This window comes from Podarcis cretensis (genome assembly GCF_951804945.1).
Source record: "Podarcis cretensis genome assembly, chromosome: 6".
Lineage (NCBI taxonomy): Eukaryota > Metazoa > Chordata > Lepidosauria > Squamata > Lacertidae > Podarcis > Podarcis cretensis.
In genome coordinates this window covers 9,826,722-9,849,098 of record NC_137175.1, presented here as the reverse complement: position 1 = coordinate 9,849,098, position 22,377 = coordinate 9,826,722, and the positions used below count along the sequence as shown (strand labels likewise).

The following is a 22,377-nucleotide window of genomic DNA, read 5'->3' as shown; positions in this document are numbered from 1 at the left end:
CCCACATTGCCATTTTTCATCCCCACTCCCAAAAGACAACTCAGTATTCTATGTCCCCATGGGGCTGGTTTTTTTGAAGGATTCATGTCTCTAAGGTTTCCCCTCTACTTCTGCAATACTCATGTTTCTTCTGAGCATGCTGAAGGTTCCTTTTACTTTATGAGTAGCCCCATTTTGGCTATATAGCTGTCATAACTCAGCATGAGTTTGCTATTAATAATTTCAAAACTGGCACATGCACAATTCACTGCAGATCTGTTTTGCTTCTTCCCGACCACAACCCCACTCCCTTTTTAGAAGCTAGTAATGTCCATGTGGTTTGTGTCGATGTTGTTGTTGGCAACCATCTGTCTCGAGAGACAATGGAGTGCTGCTCCGGAGGTGAAGTCCAGTTGCTGCATGTGCAGTACTGAAGTGACCTCTCTGGGATGCAAGCCTGGGCAGTGTGTATGGAGATCCTGGGCTGCCCAGACAACAAGACCCCATCTTGGCCTTGCTGATGTGGTCCAAAGGAAACAAGTGTTGTGATGCGTCCAAGGGAACGGGGGCAATTGGCAGGCCCCCAGCTGGCTCCAGCCCACCGGCTGATTGCCTGTCAAACTCCAGTCCTCTGCATATAAACTGCAACCTGAGCTTCAGAAACTGTCAGAAGTTGGGCACACAAGCCAGCAGAGATAAGGGCAGAGAGAGGCTGTGTAAAGCGTATTTACAAGCATTTATTCAGCATCAGGACAAAAGAAAAACATGTCTTCTCCCCTTCGTGTCCAAGCAAGAAGCATAAGGCAAAAGCTATGCACAAACGGAAGTTCCCAGCAAGCTGTGCTGGAATGTAAACAGACATGTGACATACAACAGCTCCACACATCTGTTTAGGTGAAACGGAACATCAATATCCTAACAAGAAGAGCAATACATTTGTCACCATCTTAGCTACAGGAATTTCCAGGAGGGGCTTACAAGGCACCACCCAACTGTATTAGGGACTCTATTCCAGATTTGTGTAGGATTTATTCCTCAGCATTTTCTTCTTCCAAAAACGTCCCACAAGGCAATGGAGGTTTAGGATTAGTGTTTATTTTCTCCTAGTTGGGTCAGGCTTGGGGAATTCTCTCCCTCCCCCGGTGGAAGCAAGAAGCAGGATGGAAACAAATAGAGTCCTTACTAAGGAGTTTATTCAATCATCATGGTGAGAGACAAAGAAATCCAGTCATCTTCCATTAATGGCATTGCTCACACTGAGCAACTCCTCCACTCCTTTCCAAGCAACAGCATTTCCTTTTACGCTGGCCGCCTGTGGTCAAGTGTCTCTGAGTCCTTTGTTCTTGCACTTAACAAACACAGCATTCTAGGGGAAGGTGGGTCATCTATGCTCTCCAGTGATAATGTGTCGGCTGGCTGCTCTGACTCTGCTTCCCCACCCCCTTCTCCTAACACCTCCCAACTCTTCTGTCCATCTGCCTCTGAGCTGTGATCTTCCTCAAAGCCCTGCTGTAATTCAATACTGCCTTCCTCTTCTCTAGAAGCTACAGTAGGGTTACCAGACGTCCCCGTTTCCCGGGGACAGTCCCCAGATTTGTGAATAAGTCCCCAGACAAATTCTAATGTCCCTGGGAAACGCAGCAGTGGCAGTCTCAGCAGCCCAGAGCAGTTGGCTCTGGCTGGCTTCAGGAGCTGCTCGGAAGTCCCCATATGATGGCGGTGCAGGTGCTCTAAGATGCAGCTTCCGGGTTGCCTCCACCTTCCCTGACCTCAGCAACTAAGCTGTGAAGGAAGGCTTCATGCTGCCTATCGGAGCAGCCTCCCAACTCCTATTTGTGTGCAAGCAGGAGGGGGCAGGGATCTCTCAGTTAGGCAACGGGAAGCCTCCCTTCCCAGCTGAGGGATCCCCACCCCCTCCTGCTTGCATGCAAGTAGGAATGGGATTGGGGCTGCTCTGATGGGAAGGGAGGAATTGCGCTGCCTGCACTCTCAGCCCTCCTCCTTTGCCTCCCATGCCTGACACACCGCACACTGCTTCTCCACCACCACCACTACCACCACCGAAGAACGAACAACTCAGAGGCTGCCCAGGCTCATGGAGAAAGGAGATAGAAGCCTTGGAGGAAGGGGAAATGTGGCGGTTGAGGTCAAGGCCGTGGCTGCCTCTCAGCCACCGCCATCACTGCAGCATCAACGTCCCAAACGTGCAGTATTTATTTATTTATTTATTTATTTATCCCTGGATTCATTGAAAAAATCTGGTAACCTTAAGCTGCAGGAGAAGGGAAGGTGATTACCATTCCTCCTCCTCTTCAATCCAGTCCCTGACATCAGGCTACCATGCCAGATGGACAAGCCCCATATGCCCCTCATTTCCCTCTACAGCACATGGAGAAACCGCCTTCTTGACCATTGGACCTACTACTGATCTCACCTGCTCAATCCATCTTTGCATGCAGGGGATGTCCCTAACTCACTGAGGGTTTGAGACCCACTGGCTACCCTCACCTGGTTTAGTTGGCCAGTCAGTTTCCTGGGATGTGGGTGTTGTTGCATGCTGACAGCTTCTAGGAGCCACAGGTGAGAGCAGAGGACAACTGATATGCATAAGAGGGGATGCTTGTCTGTCAGTGATTGGACTCAAGAGGGCCAGATGGATGGAGAGTGGTGGAGATCACACACACCCTGGACGTGGCAGAAGAAGAATGCAGCATTGAAACACAGCAGGGGCTTGAGAGGGATGAGGAAGGTCACAGCTCAAAAAGAGATGAACAAAATAGTTGGGAAGTGTTAGAAGAAGGGGGGGATTGAAGCAGAGCAGCCATTAATAATAATTTATTATTTATACCCCACCCATCTGGCTGGGCTTCCGCAGCCACTCTGGGTGGCTTTCAACAAAATATTAAAATACAATAACCTATTAAACATTAAAAGCTTCCCTAAACAGGGCTGCCTTCAGATGTCTTCTAAAAGTCTGGTAGTTGTTGTTCTCTTTGACATCTGGTGGGAGGGCGTTCCACAGGGCGGGTGCCACCACCGAGAAGGCCCTCTGCCTTTTCCCCTGTAACTTGGCTTCTCGCAGCGAGGGAACCACCAGAAGGCCCTCAGCGCTGGACCTCAGTGTCCGGGCAGAATGATGGGGGTGGAGATGCTCCTTCAGGTATACTGGACCGAGCCAGATGACACGTTGTCACTGGAGAGTATTTCTGATCCCCCTTCTCCCAGAACTCGGCATTCCTTAAGCGTGCAGGGACAAAGGAATCAGAGACATTTGGCCACAAGCAGCCACTGTAAGGGGAGATGCTGTTGCTGGGAAAGAGGGAGTAGGAGCCCAGTGTGGAGCAATACCATGTTAAAGCTTGTTGCGTTCTTTTGTCTCTCACTATTAGGATTGAATGAAACTCATTTTAAAAAATGACTCTCCTTGTTTTCTCTGCTCTTGCTTCAACTGGGGGAGGAATAGCTTTCCCGAAAACCTTGGCAGAGCCTTGACATTTTCCAAGCATGTGCACCTTCCAGCTGTCCAGCCCCACCAAGGAAAACCACAAAGTCCCCCTGGTCTCATCCACCAATATCTTTGAACCTGAATCTATTTGCTTCCTCTCATCCCATTCTTCTTCAGATGACAGCCAGCCAGCTTAATTATGCCGAGTACGTCGTCAAATAACAACCTCCTAATAATTGGTTCTTTTTCTCCCCATCTGGTTAATTATACGCTAACATAGCTATGCTGGCACTCCTAGCTAAGAAACAGAACGGCATATGTTATGTGGTGCATTTATAAAACTAGCTGTTAATTGTTCTTCTGCAACGGGGTGGGGACTCTTTTTCAGTCCAGGGGCCACGTGTTCTCCTGGGCAACCTCCCAGGGGCCACATGCCAGGGGTGAGCAGGGCCAGAGGCAAAAGTATCCCTGCCAGGGATCGAACTCCAGACTGTCTGCATTCAATGTGAATGCTCTACCGCTGGGGTGCAGGTTTTCCTCTTGTTTCCCCTGTGACCTATGCACCCCAGGGCAAGGGGCTGCCCTCTGGTACTCTGCAAATTGGCAGCTAAAAATAATAATGATAAATTTATTTGCATCATTGGATTCCGGCTTCTCTTACCCATCTCTTTTGCCTTGTCTCAAAACAGACTTGAACTCTGCGGTAAGTACAGCAACATTTGCTTGCTTTATTGAATCATACTAAAATCAAAGTCCTGCACATAAAACTATATTTAAAAATCAGCACAAGTTTATCCGCTTATTTAAAATCAGAGCATCTTTCACAGATTTAGCTGAATGCCAGGAAGGACAAATCTGTTGATTTCTACTTTTCTCTGTTTCTCATTTTTTTCAGTCTTAAACTCAGTTCTCTACAGTTCTGAAGCAATTTGGAATTTACACATACACACACCTCTATCTATCTATCTATCTATCTATCCTCATGAAGATTAGTCAGCATTTTAATGCAAATTTCTCCTAACGAAAACACAATTTTGTGTGCAGTTTTGGCTAATAGACCTCTTTTTGCAAGCAATTTTACCTTATTGCTTTTTCAATTCTATTTCCAACAATATATGCATTATAATCAAACTGTCTCCCTGCATTTTGGTAATGATTGTTTGGTCAAAGAACTGGGTCGCAAAACTTGGAAAATTTCACATGCCCACCCACACATTCAACATAATGTCTGAAGGGCATATGCTTTGGAGCAAATGAGTAAAACTTCGGTTTAGAAACATAAAATCAAATGAAGCGGGGAATAGAAACCAAACATAGCTCAGTAGAAGAAGTTAAAAGAAAGTGATAGTGGGACTCAGAGGAATGCGAATAAACCTGGAGGTGTGCCATAAAAATAATTGGAACAATATTTCTCCAACTGCAATTTATTTCAAAACATTTTTTTTAAAGCATGTAGACAGTGTAGCAGGATATTGCAGGTAATGAGTGATTTCTAGAGCTCTTATAACCCAGCTGAACGGAGATGAGGGCCTAGGTGGGGTCTTGGAAAATGTACACAAACTTTGCCTTTGCTTGGCTGCCCTGGGGTGCTGCATACTTGAATTTCAATACACTGGAATCAGGGCGTTACTCTTCTTATTCTTATTCCCATCACAGCTTCTATCTGGGTATGCTTTTTCACTTCTCGAATTAAGGAACAAGGGAAGTGGGTGGCACTGTGGTCTAAACCACAGCTTGCCAATCAGAAGGTCGGCGGTTCGAATCCCCGCAACGGGGCGAGCTCCCATTGTTCAGTCCCTGCTCCTGCCAACTAGCAGTTTAAAAGCACATCAAAGTGTGAGTAGATAAATAGGTACCACTCCAGTGAGAAGGTAAATGGCATTTCTGTGCACTGCTCTGGTTCGCCATAAGCGGCTTAGTCATGCTGGCCACATGACACGGAAGCTGTCTGTGGACAAACGCCAGCTCCCTCAGCCAGTAAAGCGAGATGAGCGCCACAACCCCAGAGTCGTCCGTGACTGGACCTAACAGTCAGGGGTCCCTTTACCTTTAGTTAAGGAACAATCCACAATGTATTTTGGTTCTGGTGGTCTATCAGATACCTGTGAAATATCTGTGAAATTCAACCTTTTATAGGGCAAAGACCAGAACACAAACCATGCAGACCCAACACTTTATTACTGCAAGACACAGAGGTTGGGGGGGGGGGGACCAATTAAGAGAGAATTAGAGCGAAAAATAAAAATGCAACCGGGCAAATCATTTGGCAGCATGTATACCAAGAAAGTGGCTGTTGTGTTTAGTGGGGTGGGCATGGGCATGATTTTATCCATTTTTGTTGTTGTTGTTGTTTAGTCGTTTAGTCGTGTCCGACTCTTCGTGACCCCATGGACCAGAGCACGCCAGCCACTCCTGTCTTCCACCGCCTCCCGCAGTTTGGTCAAACTCATGCTGGTAGCTTCGAGAACACTGTCCAACCATCTCGTCCTCTGTCGTCCCCTTCTCCTTCTGCCCTCCATCTTTCCCAACATCAGGGTCTTTTCCAGGGAGTCTTCTCTTCTCATGAGGTGGCCAAAGTATTGGAGCCTCAGCTTCACGATCTGTCCTTCCAGTGAGCACTCATTTAGCTTTGCATAAAAATTAAACAGGTGAAAAAGCAAACTAGGGGATGGCAGCATTGTGGAAAGGCACAAAGGGGTTTGAAAACAAATGACTCCTTTGCAAACATTGTGGCTGGCAGGGCATGGACTGAAATTGTTGTTGTTGTTGTTTAGTCGTTTAGTCGTGTCCAACTCTTTGTGACCCCATGGACCAGAGCACGCCAGGCACTCCTGTCTTCCACTGCCTCCCGCCAAACTCATGCTGATAGCTTCAAGAACACTGTCCCACCATCTCGCCCTCCGTAGTCCCCTTCTCCAAGGAGAAGGGGACTGAAATTATTAGAACTAAAAAGTCATGTTCTTTGTTGAGCAGAGTAATTCGTAGAGAAAGGAAATAAATTAGGTTGTTGCTGGTTCTGTTTTTATTTTCTGTATCATACCATCCTCCCCAAGCAGGTTTGCATACCCTCCAACATTTCCCTAAGGAAAACAGGGACGTCCCATTCCATAAAAACACTTTTACTATTTATACCCCACACATCTTACTGGGTTGCTTCCAACATATATAAAAACACAATAAAACATTAAACATTTTAAAAACTTCCCTCTTCAGGATTGCCTTCAGACGGTTCGGGGGTTGGCTAGCTCCATACCCTCCAACATTTCTCCACTGAAAACTGGGACATCCTAAGGGAAAGTGGGACATTCTGGGATCAAATCAGAAACTGGGATGGCTTCTCTAAATCAGGGGTGTCCCTGGAAACTAGGGGCACTTGGAGGGTCTGGCTTTGTGAGGTACAGGGCCCTGGGCCGCCTTGTGAGGCCAGGAACATTGCAGCCCTGCAAAACAGCTTGGGGCTGGTGTTACACTGGCTGCAAGAGCTGAGCTGGAGTGTGGTGGGCTCCTTTCTCCCTCCATGCCCTGTGCCCAGCCCCCTAGCATGTGTGCATTTAAACATGCACAGTTTGAACATGTTCTGCCACTGCCCTGTGCTGAACCACTGCAACGGAGGGTCCCCTGCTCTCCCCAGTTCCTCTGCTCCTAGTAAAGTAGTAGATATTTATATGATATATATACAGTGGTACCTTGGGTTAAGAACTTAATTCGTTCTGGAGGTCCCTTCTTAACCTGAAACTGCTCTTAACCTGAGGTACCACTTTAGCTAAGGGACTTCCTGCTGCCGCCGCACCGCCGCCGCATGATTTCTGTTCTCATCCTGAAGCAAACTTCTTAACCTGAGGTAATATTTCTGGGTTAGCGGAGTCTGTAACCTGAAGCATATGTAACCTGAAGCGTATGTAACCCGAGGTACCACTGTATATATATATATGAGTTATCACCAGGGCCGGATTTAGGTTTGATAAGGCCCTAAGCTACTGAAGATAATGGGGCCCTTTATATGTCCAGCTGTCCTTTGTCAACACCAAATTGCCGCTGTTTTTGTGTTCAATATATGCTATGTGGTAATTTATGGACCTAATAGGTATCTAAAGCCATTTGCACATAACAAAATATGTATTTTATCAAAGTAATTGTTGAACTGAAATACAATTAAGAAGAAGTACAGTATATTAATAGTGGATTGGAGAGCCCAAGAGAGTGGGGCCCTAAGCTACAGCTTGTTTAACTTAAACGTAAATCATATTACCTTCTTGGAGGAGAATCAGCTGGTCCTTGTGAAACTAACTGCTGGTGGAAAGTGAGGGTTGGGGAAGAAAATGCTGCAATGCATTGAATTTCCCTAACTTTCCCTTGCAAGAAATATGAAGGCAAGGCATGTCCTCTCTTGGAAATGATTGCACATCCTACTCAAACTTTATCTTTCCTTGCTATTTTATAGTCTTCCTGTATATTGAAATAGATATGTCACCTGAAGTAGATATTTCAATGTAGCCTTCACCCGCCACAAACTATCCATTAGAGGTTTCTCATTCATTTTTCTAGGGCAACTTTGAAACACCAGAGATTGTGTTTCTGGAGTGATGATGGGCAAAAGAAACCCAAATCAGGCAATTGGAAACTGTGGGTGTAAGTTGGAGAAATGCTTTTCATCAGGACTGGAAGTATCAACATCATTCCTTTCCTCGGCCACTTTAATTTCATTTTCAGCTCAAGCTCTCGGGGGCGCTATCCTAACAGCATTGGATAGATTGGCAGAGCAATCTTAGGTTTCAAAGATATAGGATTCTGGTATTTTAAGAGGGGCTGTACAGGAGTGGTGAAGCTCCGACCCAGGGGCCAAAATGTGGTCCTCTGAGTCTCAGGACTCACCCTGGGCCAAACCCATGTCCTGTGTGCCTTTGACAAACTGGAATGTATCCTTGGACCATGACAATGTCTCTTGCTTTTCTGGATGGGGGATGCAGAGGTTTGTAAATAGAAAACATCCTCCTTTCACATGGTTGGAATGCAGCTTACTGTACTGAGGTGAGAATCACATTCATAATTCTCAGAGCGGTTTAATAGTCAATCCCTCTTCCAAGCGAACTCTGGGAATTGTGGCTCTGTGAGGGAAAAACAAAGCCAACTCCTAACAACTCTCAGAGCCCTTAACAAACTACATAGAATTGTAGAGTTGGATCCCGAGGGTCATCTAGTCCAGGCATAGGCAACCTTCGGCCCTCCAGATGTTTTGGCCTACAACTCCCATGATCCCTAGCTAACAGGACCAGTGGTCAGGGGTGATGGGAATTGTAGTCCAAAACATCTGGAGGGCCTAAGGCTGCCTATGCCTGATCTAGTCCAACCCCTTGCAATGCAGGTATTTTTCACCCAATATGGAGCTCAAATCAATGACCCTGAGATTAAGAGTCTGTTGCTTTACTGCCTGAGCTATACTGAGCTCAAGAAACTGTTCCTATGCCAGGAATCGAACCCAGGCCACCTGGGTGAAAACCGGGAATCCTAACTGCTAGATGTATAAGTGACTCTACAGTCTTTGGCTACTGAGCATGCTCGGTTGTCATTGGGCTGCTTTTCTGGGATTCCCCCCACCCACCCACTTTAAGGTCTTTTCCCCCCTAAAGGTTTTTTGCAAACCTTGGAGATTTTACCTAAGCCTGGCCAAACCTCTCTGTGATGCCAATAATCTGCACTCGCCCTGAACACTGAAAGTAGCACATGTATGTACAGTACAAATGGATGGATGGATGGACAGAAAGACAGATTCGGCTTTTAAGTATAATGAATTCAGCCTGCTGGGAAAGGTCTCCGTATTAGATTAACATTAGCCAGGCTGGTCCAAAATGGCCAGATTGTGTTAGCAAGATCGCAGTGCCCTTTAAAATTCTTGTCGTTTTATCAAGGGCCTGTCATTCTCTGTTCCTGCCTTGCACCAATTTCCAGTGACACTCACAGCTAGATATGTTGAACCCTAGGGCTCTCTGTCATCCACTTTGCTTCGTTCGGTACAAACTGGATGCATTAAGCAAGCCCTGCAGGGCTAGGAAATGATAAACTTATTGGTGAAAAAAATAAAACCACACACACACACACACATAGAGCCTTGAAATCCTAACAGGAGTATCTGGGACTGATGAGCATGAGGAATGTGTGCATTGTGTTCTTCATAGGAACAGTTCCTCCAAATGTCCCTATTTTCCAGTCCCGGATTTACAGAAGCCATCCCAGTTACCAATTTGATCCCAGAATGTCCTGTTATTCCTAGTTGTTGTTGTTTAGTCATTTAGTCATGTCCGACTCTTCGTGACCCCATGGACCAGAGCACGCCAGGCACTCCTGTCTTCCACTTCCTCCCGCAGTGGTCAGACTCATGTTGGTAGCTTCAAAAACACTGTCCAACCATCTTGTCCTCTGTCGTCCCCTTCTCCTTGTGCCCTCAATCTTTCCCAACATCAGGGTCTTTTCCAAAGAGTCTTCTCTTCTCATGAGGTGGCAAAGGTATTGGAGCCTCAGCTTCAGGATCTGTCCTTCCAGTGAGCACTCAGGGCTGATTTCCTTCAGAATGGATAGGCTTGATCTTCTTGCAGTCCATGGGACTCTCAAGAGTCTCCTCCAGCACCATAATTCAAAAGCATCAATTCTTTGGCGATTAGCCTTCTTTATGGTCCAGCTCTCACTTCCATCCGCTTTTCCTTAGGACGTCCCTATTTTCATCAGAGAAATGTTGGAGGGCACTGAGTTCTGCAACCCCCGAGCCAAGGAAATAAGTAACTATACAATCTTCAGAAGACATCTGAAGGCAGCCCTTTGTAAGGAAGTTTTTTAATGTCCATTATATTTCATTTAGTTTCTTAAATTTTTTATTTATACTTTTCAGGTTTATGCCTTTCACTGATTTTACGGTCATTTTGACATTGCAAAGCTTGACTTCCTCCCCCCTCTTTATTAACTTATTTGGTCATTTATTCGCCTTCCTTAAACTTATACTCTCATGAAACTGCCAGTTATTACAATGATCCTGCCAATGTTTTTATCTGTTTACAATTTATCTGTAAATTGTATCAATAAACCCTTTCCATTCTTTTGCAAGTTTTTAAATGTTTAACGTATTGTTATGTTTTTATATAAGTTGGGAGCCAGCCAGAGTGGCTGGGGTTACCCAGTCAGATGGGTGGGTTACAAACAAAATAATAATTATAATTATAATAATTGAATAGGACATCCATCCTATTAATTAATAGGATGCCCATGCATACCCCATACGCAAGCATTAAGGGGGTTTCAGGTCACCCATGGTGGGCCCTATACCTGCCCCAGATTCTTCTTCCCTTATTACCCGCTGCATTGAATCCAGTAGCTGAAATTGGGCTAATCCCCTTTCCAAGCCACTGTCAGCGCCCCGCCCTGTCACCTGATTTTATCGTTCTGTTTTGCTGTTATGTTAGGAGGTTCACAATGCACCCTTGGCATGAGCCTAGCAGAACGAATGCTTGCAAAGAGGCAATACACATTTTCTTCCATTCCCCCCGCAACACGCAATATATACACATGTCCTGGAAAATCTGCCAGTGCAGCAGATCTACGTGCCCGGCAGACACACTCTCCTGTTTGAGACACTCACAATCAGCTCATTTATAGGGAACTTATGACCGAGGAGATTCACCGTATGACACGGGATGGGGGGAGAAAGCTTGCTGCTGATAGGCTCTCCCCCAAGTGAACAGCTGTTTCCTCGTTGGCCATCTGTCCCAAGCCATGCTGTTATCAGATGGAAGTTCACGTGCTGTGAAACTAGGCTGACTTCTTTGAATGTGTTAGGACAGCTTATTATTATTATTATTATTATTCCCCTCCTGAATTGTTAAGTAGGAGGAAGGAGGTACAGACTAGGCACTGAGATGGGCAAGCTTGCATCTGTGACACAAATCATTTTGCTGTATTAAATTCACACAGGCACCCCCTCGATAAATATCCCTTGCCCGGTTTGCAAACAAGGCGTATAGAAGCTTCTCATGCAAAACGTACTGTTCTAAATCGTGCAGGGAGCTTCTGCGTGTAGCGAGCAGCCGATTGTTTGCAAAATGGGGAGAAGCGAATTTAAGATCAGAAGAACAAGAAACTAGGAGAAATGAAACAGACAGGTCCTTCCATCCCCAGCTCCAGCCCATAATAATTGGAGAATATTTAACTCTGTAATCACCAAATTACTACAGTATGGGAGTCTAGATGCTTGTCCTTTAAAGGAAGCTTAAATGGGGCTTCACAAAGCCCAGCCTGAAATATCAGGTCGTGTGATGGAGCCAGCTTCATCACTTCGAATTAGATTAACTAGGCAGCAGGGACAATATTAACTTGCAATTTGCACTTAATGTACATGCATCATAGAATAATGGGCTGCCATTAGGGCTAAACCTGTGCCTGAATTACATTTTCTTTTCTCTAGCTCTGCCAATGGAGCCTGTTCAAAAACTGTGACTCAAATCGCTTGCCCGTTTCTAATACTCTTGGGACCAGCTCTTTCTGAATTGTGTGCTGCTGCCTCTCATCCTAAACCAGATGCCAGGGCCCCCATGATCCCAGCCAGGTCTAGCAGAGCTGAGACCTCCCCAGTCCCTTCTCATTGTGCAACTAAATTAGTGATTCTCCATTTTCAATTTCCACCATGGCCCGCCAGGACACTCCATTGATGTTCCAGGGACACATGCCATAGTTACATCCCATTTGGATTACTGCAATTTCACTCTACACAGGGCTGCCTGTCAGGAGTGCATGCAGGAGCCAGGCCCTGTGACTGGTAGGGCCTTGCAGGATTGGGGCCTTCCTGAGCTTGGCCTGGAAGGGCAAGGCGCGGCCAAACAGGTGATGATAATAATAATAATAATTTATTTATACCCCGCCCATCCGGCTGAGTTTCCCCAGCCACTCTGGGCAGCTTCCAATCGAGTGTTAAAAACAATACAGGCACTCACACAGGACCTTCACCGCCTTCACTGGTTCTGATTTAAACGAGAGGTAGAGCTGGGTGTCATCTGCATACTGATGAACACCCAGCCCAAACCCCCTGATGATCTCTCCCAGGGGTTTCATATAGATATTAAAAAGCATCGGGGGAGAGGAAGGAACCCGGAGGCACCCCACAAGTGAGAGCCCAGGGGTCTGAACACTCATCCCCCAACACCACTTTCTGGACACAGCCCAGGAGGAAGGAGCGGAACCACTGTATGACAGTGCCCCCAGCTCCCAGCCCCTCTAGACGGTCCAGAAGGATGTTATGGTCGATGGTGTCAAAAGCCGCTGGGAGATCCAGCAGAACTAGGAAACAGCTCTCACCTTTGTCCCTAGCCCGCCGGAGATCATCAACCAGCGCAACCAAGGCAGTTTCAGTCCCATGATGAGGCCTGAATCCCGACTGGAAGGGATCCAAATGGTCCGCATCCTCCAGGTGAGGCTTGACAGAAGACTCGTAGCACCTGGTGGCAAGGGCTGGGAGGGGTACATAAGACCAGCATTTCCCTCTGGCTCTTTGCCACAGCAACACGCTACCCACCTAGCCGTGCTTCGGCTTCCTGACCCTCGGACTCTTGGCTTCCTGACTCCTGGTTTCCTGATTCGTGGACTCTTGGCTTCCTGACCCCTGGACTGCTGATTCCTGCTTCCCGACCTCTACCCAGCAGTACCAAGCCGGGGCTCTGACTGCCTGTAACCCGGACCGTGACACTGCCTTTGAAAAGTGCTCAGAAACTTCTGCTGGCTCGAAGACCGGCAGCCAGATTGCTGAATGGAGATGGTTATAGGGAGCGTATTAGAACAGCTCCTCTGGCTGCCAGTCGGTTTCCAGGTGCAATTCAAAGTGCTGGTTATGACCTATGAAGCCCGATGTGGGTTAGGTCCAAGCTCTCTGAAAGACCATATTCCCTCATATAAACGTGCCCAGGTTCCGAGATCTTCAGGCAAGGCCCTTCTCTCGGTCCCGCTACCCTCACAGGAATGCATGATAAGAACACAGGAGAGGGCCTTCTTGGTGGCTGCTCCCAGAATTTGGAACTCCCTCCCTAGAGAAGTTAGAGAGGCTCCCTTCTTGCTGTCCCTCCGCCAGCAGATGAAGACCTTCTTGTTCCAACTGGAGAACTGACTGCTTTTAATGAGGGGGTTGTGCTGTGCTGCGTTTGTTATAATTGCCCGTATGCTTTTAATGGATCAATTAGGGTTGCCATGTGCCTTCTTTTTCCAGGACACATCCTCTTTTTCAGGGGTAAAATTTCTGTCCAGCTGGATTTTTTTAATTTGCCAGAATGTCTGGCTATGCTTTCTGGATGAAACATAGACATAACTAGTGGCTGAAGACTTGCTTTCCTCTTCTCTTCTCCTGCCCCGCTCAGCAATATATCACAGCTTCTATAGCCTGCATATAATAGGGGAAGAAGAAGAAGAAGAAGAAGAAGAAGAAGAAGAAGAAGAAGAAGAAGAAGAAGAAGAAGAATAGTAGTTTGGATTTGATTTCCCGCCTTTCACTCCTTTTAAGGAGTCTCAAAGCGGCTAACATTCTCCTTTCCCTTCCTCCCCCACAACAAACACTCTGTATGGTGAGTGAGGCTGAGAGACTTCAGAGAAGTGTGACTGGCCCAAGGTCACCCAGCAGCTGCATGTGGAGGAGCGGAGACGCGAACCCGGTTCCCCAGATTATGAGACTACTGCTCTTAACCACTACACCACACTGGCTCTGGCACTACACCACACTGGTATTGAAACTGAGAGTCATTATAGCGTCCTCTTTTGTGCTCTTCAAAATATAGCAACCCTAAAATGTGTGTGCTTGTGTTTAATTGTTTTTAATGATTTTTTAAACATCTGTTCTTAGCAGTTCTTATTATATTTGTTAGCTGCCTTGAGTCCCTATCAGGGGAAAAGGTGAGGTTATAGAAGAAGAGGAAGAAGAAGAAGAAGAAGAAGAAGAAGAAGAAGAAGAAGAAGAAGAAGAAGAAGAAGAAGAAGAAGAAGAAGAAGAAGAAATAGCTTCTCCCAGCCCCCTTGCTGTGATGGGCTGACCCTATCATTAGGCAGAGGTAGGCAGCTGCCTCAGGTTGCTGATTTTGAGTGTCGTGAACGGACAGCAAAATGTTAGCTAGTTACTTTATTGTTGTTGTATTTTAATAGCAATAGGGGTTGGGGAGGGGATAGAGGCACTTGAGGGTTTTACTGCCTGAGCTACAATACCAAAGGAACTTGCTAGGCTTTGACGCTGTGTACCTTCACTCAGAAGGCATATTTGTTGCTCTGCCTCAATAAATGTTTTGGGGCAGCCCTATTGGAGTGTTGGTCTGTCTGTCAGGGAAGCTTGAGCAAGAATGAGCAGGACTTCCCCCAGCCAAATAGTGTTGCTGCCACCCGTCTGGATGATGCAGTGAGTTCGGAGCTGTGCAGGTACAATGGCAGAGCCAATCCAGCAGTTGGCGCTGTGGTCTAAACCACTGAGCCTATGGGCTTGCCGATCAGAAGGTCGGCGGTTCAAATCCCCATGACAGAGTGAGCTCCCATTGCTCTGCCAACCTAGCAGTTCGAAACACACCAGTGCAAGTAGATAAATAGGTACCGCTGCGGTGGGAAGGTAAACGGCATTTCTGTGCACTCTGGTTTCCATCACGGTGTTCTGTTTTGCCAGCAGTGGTTTAGTCCTGCTGGCCACATGACCCGGAAAGCTATCTGTGGACAAACGCCAGCTCCCTCGGCCTGAAAGCGAGATGAGCGCCACAACCCCATAGTCGCCTTTGACTGGATTTAATCATCCAGGGGTCCTTTCCTGCTCCCACCAAGTACTTATGAGTAGGGTGTTAGATTTATAAGACTGAAAGAGCACTACAGGGAAATTCCTCAGAACAGAAGAATAGGTGCCATTTAAAATGAACATACTTTTAAACACCAAGCCAATCCCGCTGCTTTTATCCACAATTTACCTACTAAGAATAGTTCTGGCTGAGATAGTTATTCTCAACTCTTGCTGCTTATTTTGGCTTTAATCATTCCTTGCAATTTCTGCTGGAAGTTCATAAGGAGATGGTCTCTCAAATAACTCTGAAATTAGTTTCAAGAACCAGTGCCAAATTTACGTATAAGCTAAACAAGCTATAGCTTAGGGCCCCACTCTCTTGGGGGGGGGGGCAAAAAAATTAAAGGGGAAAAAACTGGATGTACATTTCCAAATATATAAGATAAAAAACAAATAAAATAAAACCTACATACAGCAACAGTGTTTTGTGTTGTGTAGGCTCCTATGATGGAAGTAATGGGCCCCACCTGCTAGCCTGCTCCCTAAAATATCACTGGTTTGCTCATTTCTATATATAGGGTTGTATTTCACTATTAATATACATCTTCTTAATTGTAATTCAGTTCAACAATTACTTTGATAAAATACATATTTTGTTATGTGCAAATGGCTTTAGATACCTATTATGTCCATGAATTACCATATAGCAAGGAAAATTCTTAGGGACGACTCACACCCTGGCCAGCACCTCTTTAAAGAAAGAAAAGAAAGAAAAAGAAAGAAAGAAAGAAAGAAAGAAAGAAAGAAAGAAAGAAAGAAAGAAAGAAAGAAAGAAAACTACAACCCATGCAGAAAAAAGGAGGGATGTTTCAACTATTCACAGTCAATTCTGTATGTGCGAAATTCAGGTGATCATGCTCCTTTAGCTACAGATCTGTGAGCAGATCAGCATATATAGAAATATATATAGAAATATATAAAGAAAAAAACGTCACATGCCAGTTGCATTTATTTTCCTGCATTGTCCACACAAACATACACACACACACACACACACACACACACCAAGACAGATCAACGTCTTCCCTCTGGCCCTTTTCCTATTCAAAAGCCCACTCCTTAGGGTTTTTTTCTTTTTTTTAATCTGCAAGGGGAAAAGATCAAGGTCTTTCCTCAGGCAAGTGGAAAAGCAACTGAGGATGGAGGCAATTTAGAGCAGAAAGACAGCCAGCTGAGAAAGTCTTGCTCCTAATTCTAAGGGTGTGTTCACGTTACTGGCTTAGTGCTCAGTGAAGGGTTTTCTTTTGTTTTCCCCTGTGTGCATTTCACTGGCTGTTCCCTCCCTAGCTGTTCACACCAGCATGGCTTCATTAGTGACAGGTTTACAGGGGCAGAGTCATGAATAAATTGCAGATATTAATACCGAGCAGCTTGAAGCAACTGGATGCATAAAAACGGACTCCTTTCGGAACAAAATGTTGTCCAGACCCATTAGATTTCATTCAAAGCTCTACTTGCAAAACATTCTTCAAGCAGAACAAAAACAATCAAATATACATCCAAAGAATTCCATGCATGTCCAGCACAGGTTAAGCATCTTATAAATAACTGTACTTCTTCCAGAAATCAAAACTGTGTGTCTCTCTCTCTCCTGTTCCAGCCTGTATTAGCCCACATCCTGCCTAAGGCACAGTAGCTCCTAGACAGCTTCATTATCACATTTTACTCCCACTCCAGCTGGGAACAAAAGACCAAAGGCAACTCCCTTGAAAATGGGTGATTTGCAATTGAATACCTTTCATGTGATCTAAGGTTAAACACTCCCATGTTAGCTAGCAGAGAATAATAACAACAGTTAATTATCAAACCATCTAGGAGCTCAGAGAGCTTAATATAGCACCACAGAAAAGCTTTCGGTAATACACATTCAGACATTCTCCATTTCAGTGTGCATTAAGCAATTATACTTAACGGAGCATGTGTTGGGCAAGGTAGAGCACCTGATTTGCATCTCTGGGACTGCAAGAGACCCCTGAGTCTGAAACCCTGGAAAGCTGCTACTTGTCAGTGTAGACAATACTGAACTAGATGGACCAGTGTTCTGAATTGGTATAAGACAGTTTCCTGTGTGCGTATATGTGTTGTATTCAAGCACAGTGAATTAATTGTGCTCAGTTTCAGTAAATAAAGTCCCCGCATACCCCTCTCCCTTTGAAAGAGAAATCTTGCCTCTAGCCTATATTAAGAGCCCTGCAAAGGAATTCAGTATAACCCTGACAACACACCTGTTTAGTTACCGACATTCCTGGCCAAGGTTCAGCAGCATGAACTGTGTCTGAGTTAAAGTGAACAATGGTCTTCTATGAAGCATATTCAGGAGAACCCAGCTCATAATCTGAGCATACAGAGACATGTCACACTCCATAGTTCTATTGACTAGGAGAGATTTCTAGGGGGGCTTTTCATAACGGATTTTGCAAGGGAAAGTTTCATACACTAGAAATGTCCATTAGCACCTGCAAATAAATGCCGGGTTTTTTATTCCACTGGCGGAGTTTGATGCTCTTAACAGCTACAGAACAAATGACCCCCTTCAACAAATGCATGTCATTGTAAATCCTTTCGTACAACAACGCCCTGTTGACAGGTACTTCTGTGGCACACTCTCTTCCTCTGAAAAGTCCAATGCTCAAAACAGACACTGCCGAAAAGAAGCACCGACGTCTGCAGCAGCGACAAGCTCATCAAAAAAAGGAAAAAAAGTTGTGACTTTCTGTTCTTTTTAAAACTCACAATCAAAGTGTCATAAGCAGGATTCCTTTTGTATCTCTATCAGTTAAGTCGGGGCGCTCCAACTTTTTTTGCATAATCTCAGAGACAAGTCAGATCCCAGCTACAAAATGGAACAAAGAGGCAGAATATTTTTTTAAAAGGTGCATCTCTTTTGTCACTGAAAATTTAAAATTGTGGGGCAGGGAAATGAAGTGACACCTATGTATTACAGGCTGTTTGATGGAAATCATCCATTGAAGGAAAATTGAAGTGTCTTTTATATTTTAAAAGGGGGGCAGGAGGGGGATGGTAACCATGTTAACTACATTGATTTAGGGTGGCAGCAAATATTGCAGATTGCCTGTTTAGTAGTGTAGGACTGTAGAGCTGGAAGGGACCCCAAGGGTCATTCAAACTAACCCCCTGCATGACAGTAATCACAGATAAAGAATCCCTGGCAGGTAGAACTCCAATCTCTGTTTAAAAACTTCCAGTGAAGGAGAGTCCATCACTTTCTGAGGTAGCCCATTCCACTGTCAAACTGCTTTTGCTGTCAAAAAGTTATTCCTAACATTTAATAATAATAATAATAATAATAATAATAATAATAATAATAATTTATTATTTGTACCCCGCCCATCTGGCTGGGTTTCCCCAGCCACTCTGGGCGGCTTCCAACAAAGATGAAAAATACACTAAAATGTCACATATTAAAAACTTCCCTGAACAGGGCTGTCTTCAGATGTCTTCTGAATGTCAGGTAGTTGTTTATCGCTTTGACATCAAAATCCACTGTGTTTCCAGAGTACAAAAGAGCAGAATGAAGCCATGCATAGCAACAACAACAACAACCTGTTGTTGTTGTTGTTGTTGTTACCTCACCCATCTTGCTGGGTTTCCCCAGCCACTCTGGGCAGCTTACAACATTTCTAAAAATATGCTAACGCTCTCTGCTTTGGTCATGTAAATAAATAAATAAGGTTGCATCGTCCAACAACATCTGGGATGACCAACAGCAGACTACACCAGACATGAAGGGGCTATGCCCCTCCAGATGTTGTTGCTGAGCTGCAAACTCCCACCATTCCTGCGCCATGCTACTTGAGACTAATGGGAGATTGAGTCAGTGTGGTGTTTGGGCCAGTGTGGTGTAGTGGTTAAGAAGAGTGGACTCATAATCTGGTGAACTGGGTTCGCGTCTCCGCTCCTCCACATGCAGCTGTTGGGTGACCTTGGGCCAGTCACACTTCTCTGAAGTCTCTCAGCCCCACTCACCTCACAGAGTGTTTGTTGTGGGGGAGGAAGGGAAAGGAGATGGTTAGCCACTTTGAGACTCCTTAGGGTAGGGATCACCTTACCAACAAAGGTCCGTATAGTTAAAGCTATGGTTTTCCCAGTAGTGATGTATGGAAGTGAGAGCTGGACCATAAAGAAGGCTGATCGCCGACGAATTGGTGCTTTTGAATTATGGTGCTGGAGGAGACTCTTGAGAGTCCCATGGACTGCAAGAAGATCAAACCTATCCATTCTTAGGGAAATCAGCCCTGAGTGCTCACTGGAAGGGCAGATCCTGAAGCTGAGGCTCCAATACTTTGGCTACCTCATGAGAAGAGAAGACTCCCTGGAAAAGACCCTGATGCTGGGAAAGATGGAGGACACAAGGAGAAGGGGACAACAGAGGATGCACTTCACATTTAGTGGTAAGCCTACCCAGTTCCCACTTTCCAGGGGTGCCAACTATAGGGGGCTCAGCACCCAGACCACAGGGCCCCTGACACAGCTTCCAGTGCCTTGCAAAGCACTGGGGGTCATGTCCGAAAGGCCTCGGAGATGCTTTCCGAAGCCTTCTGAGAACTCAGAACCCAACTTCTGGTGGCACTCGCACTGGACACCCATAACCTGGGGCCCATCGGCTCTCCTGACTTTCTGAAACTCTACGTGAACTGAAACACAGCCGCCCTTCGAAATTCACACTTCTTCGAACATTGCGATGCAGTTCTCCAGCCAAGATATGCCTACAGATCAAAATGCATACATAGTAGGGTAAAGTTAGTGAAAGTAACATGCAGAGATGCATTTTATGAGGGAAAACTGCTTTGCAAAAATACGTATGTATGTATACATGTACAAAGGTATGTATATTGGGGGAAATTGCAGTAAGATACAGGTGAATTTTCATGAGGGCTTGTTTCGGCGGGTGGGAATCACACACTGACTATCCGTTGGAGGTTTTTTAGAGCAGAGAGGTTGGGTGGCCATCTGTCATGGATGCTTTAGCTGAGATTTCTGCATTGCAGGCGGTTGGAATGGATGACCCTTGGGGTCCCTTCCAACTTTACAATTCTATGATATTAATAATAATAATAATAATAATAATAATAATAATAATAATAATAATAATATTTATACCCCACCCTCCCTGGCCAAAACCAGGCTCAGAGCAGCTAACATCAAATGTATAACATATTAACATAAAATCGAGCAATCAGTTAAATACTTCTTAAAATCGGATCAGGATCAGAATAAAATCCAAGCAGATGGCAACCCGCAAATTAGGGTTGGGGACTTTAAATGCTCACCAGGCCCACCTGTTTGCGCTAAATTTATTATTTGTACCCCACCCATCTGACGGTTTTGCCCCAGCCACTCTGGGTGGCTTCCAGCATATATGAAAACATGTGGAAATGGGGAGAACTCAATTTAAGAGAGAAACCAAAATTGATGGATTGAGCCATCTCTAGGCACAGGTTTGCCACCCCTGGAACCTTGGAGTGACAATCCAGCATGGGCTATTTGTTCTTCGTAGGTGGTTCTTCGTGTTCTAGGTAGAACCACACGCTTCGAAAGATCCAGTTCGCAGTCTGAATCCAGCACCTCTTCTGACTGCCGATGTGGCAGCTGTGGCCAGCAACACTTCCCGTCACTGTGCATACATTCCTGATGTGACATGGGACCCGATCATGCAGAAGACATTTGTTTTTCTCCCACCAGCAGCCCTGCATCATTAATATATGAATGGAGCCTAGCTGCTTCCAGGCAACGAGATCCAGCTCTAGGGTTTTGAATTTTTTGGTTTCGTTTCTCACATTTGTATCCCACTTTCTTCCAAAGAGCTCAAGGTTTTATCCTCACAACAACCCTGTGAAGCAGCGTAGGCTGAGAGACAATGACAGGCTTAAGATCACCCAGTGAACTTTGTTGCTGAGCATCGATTTGAACCCTGAGCTCCCAGGTCCTGGTCCAACTCTCTAGCTACTGCACCATGTTTACAAGTGTGGCCTGCAATAAATTGTTGCAGTAGCACTATGCATTTTCCTGTTCACGATGGCAGCCAGCCACACCCTCCCTCCTCTGAGATATTCCATTTCTACTTCCCTCTCCTAGTTTTCTCACTTCCACCACAACCACCAGACGCTCAATATTCTGTGACAACTGAGTGCACTTAGCTGCTTTTGGGATTTCTTAATAATAATAATAATAATAATAATAATAATAATAATAATAATAATTTATTATTTATACCCCGCCCATCTGGCTGAGTTTCCCCAGCCACTCTGGGCGACTCCCAATCAGTGTTAAAAACAGTACAGCATTACATATTAAAAACTTCCCTGAACAGGGCTGCCTTAAGATGTCTTCTGAATGTCAGGTAGTTCTTTATCTCTTTGACATCTGATGGGAGGGCGTTCCACAGGGCGGGCGCCACTACCGAGAAGGCCCTCTGTCTGGTTCCCTGTAGCCTCACTTCTCGCAATGAGGGAACCGCCAGAAGGCCCTCGGCGCTGGATCTCAGTGTCCGGGCTGAACGATGGGGGTGGAGATGCTCCTTCAGGTATACAGGACCGAGGCCGTTTAGGGCTTTAAAGGTCAGCACCAACACTTTGAATCGTGCTCGGAAACGTACTGGGAGCCAGTGCAGATCTCTCAGAACCGGTGTTATGTGGTCCCGGCGGCCACTCCCAGTCACCAGTCTAGCTGCCGCATTCTGGATTAATTGCAGTTTCCGGGTCACCTTCAAAGGTAGCCCCACGTAGAGCGCATTGCAGTAGTCCAAGCGTGAGATAACCAGAGCATGCACCACTCTGGCGAGACAGTCCGCGGGGAGGTAGGGTCTTAGCCTGCGTACCAGGTGGAGCTGGTAGACAGCTGCCCTGGACACAGAGTTAACCTGCGCCTCCATGGACAGCTGTGAGTCCAAAATGACTCCCAGGCTGCGCACCTGGTCCTTCAGGGGCACAGTTACCCCATTCAGGACCAGGGAATCCTCCACACCTGCCCGCCTCCTGTCCCCCAAAAACAGTACTTCTGTCTTGTCAGGATTCAACCTCAATCTGTTAGCCGCCATCCAACCTCCAACCGCCTCCAGGCACTCACACAGGACCTTCACCGCCTTCACTGGTTCTGATTTAAAGGA

General features: G+C 45.8%; 1 protein-coding gene across 1 annotated transcript in view; it reads left to right on the top strand.

The window, feature by feature from the left end:
• The first annotated feature begins 11,449 nt into the window (after positions 1-11,449).
• Positions 11,450-22,377, top strand: part of OGFR (opioid growth factor receptor) — an 86,133-nt gene continuing 75,205 nt past the window's right edge. The window contains exon 1 of the mRNA XM_079979156.1: positions 11,450-11,453. The gene's annotated coding sequence lies outside the window, so the exon portion shown is untranslated. The remainder of the gene's footprint in view (positions 11,454-22,377) is intronic.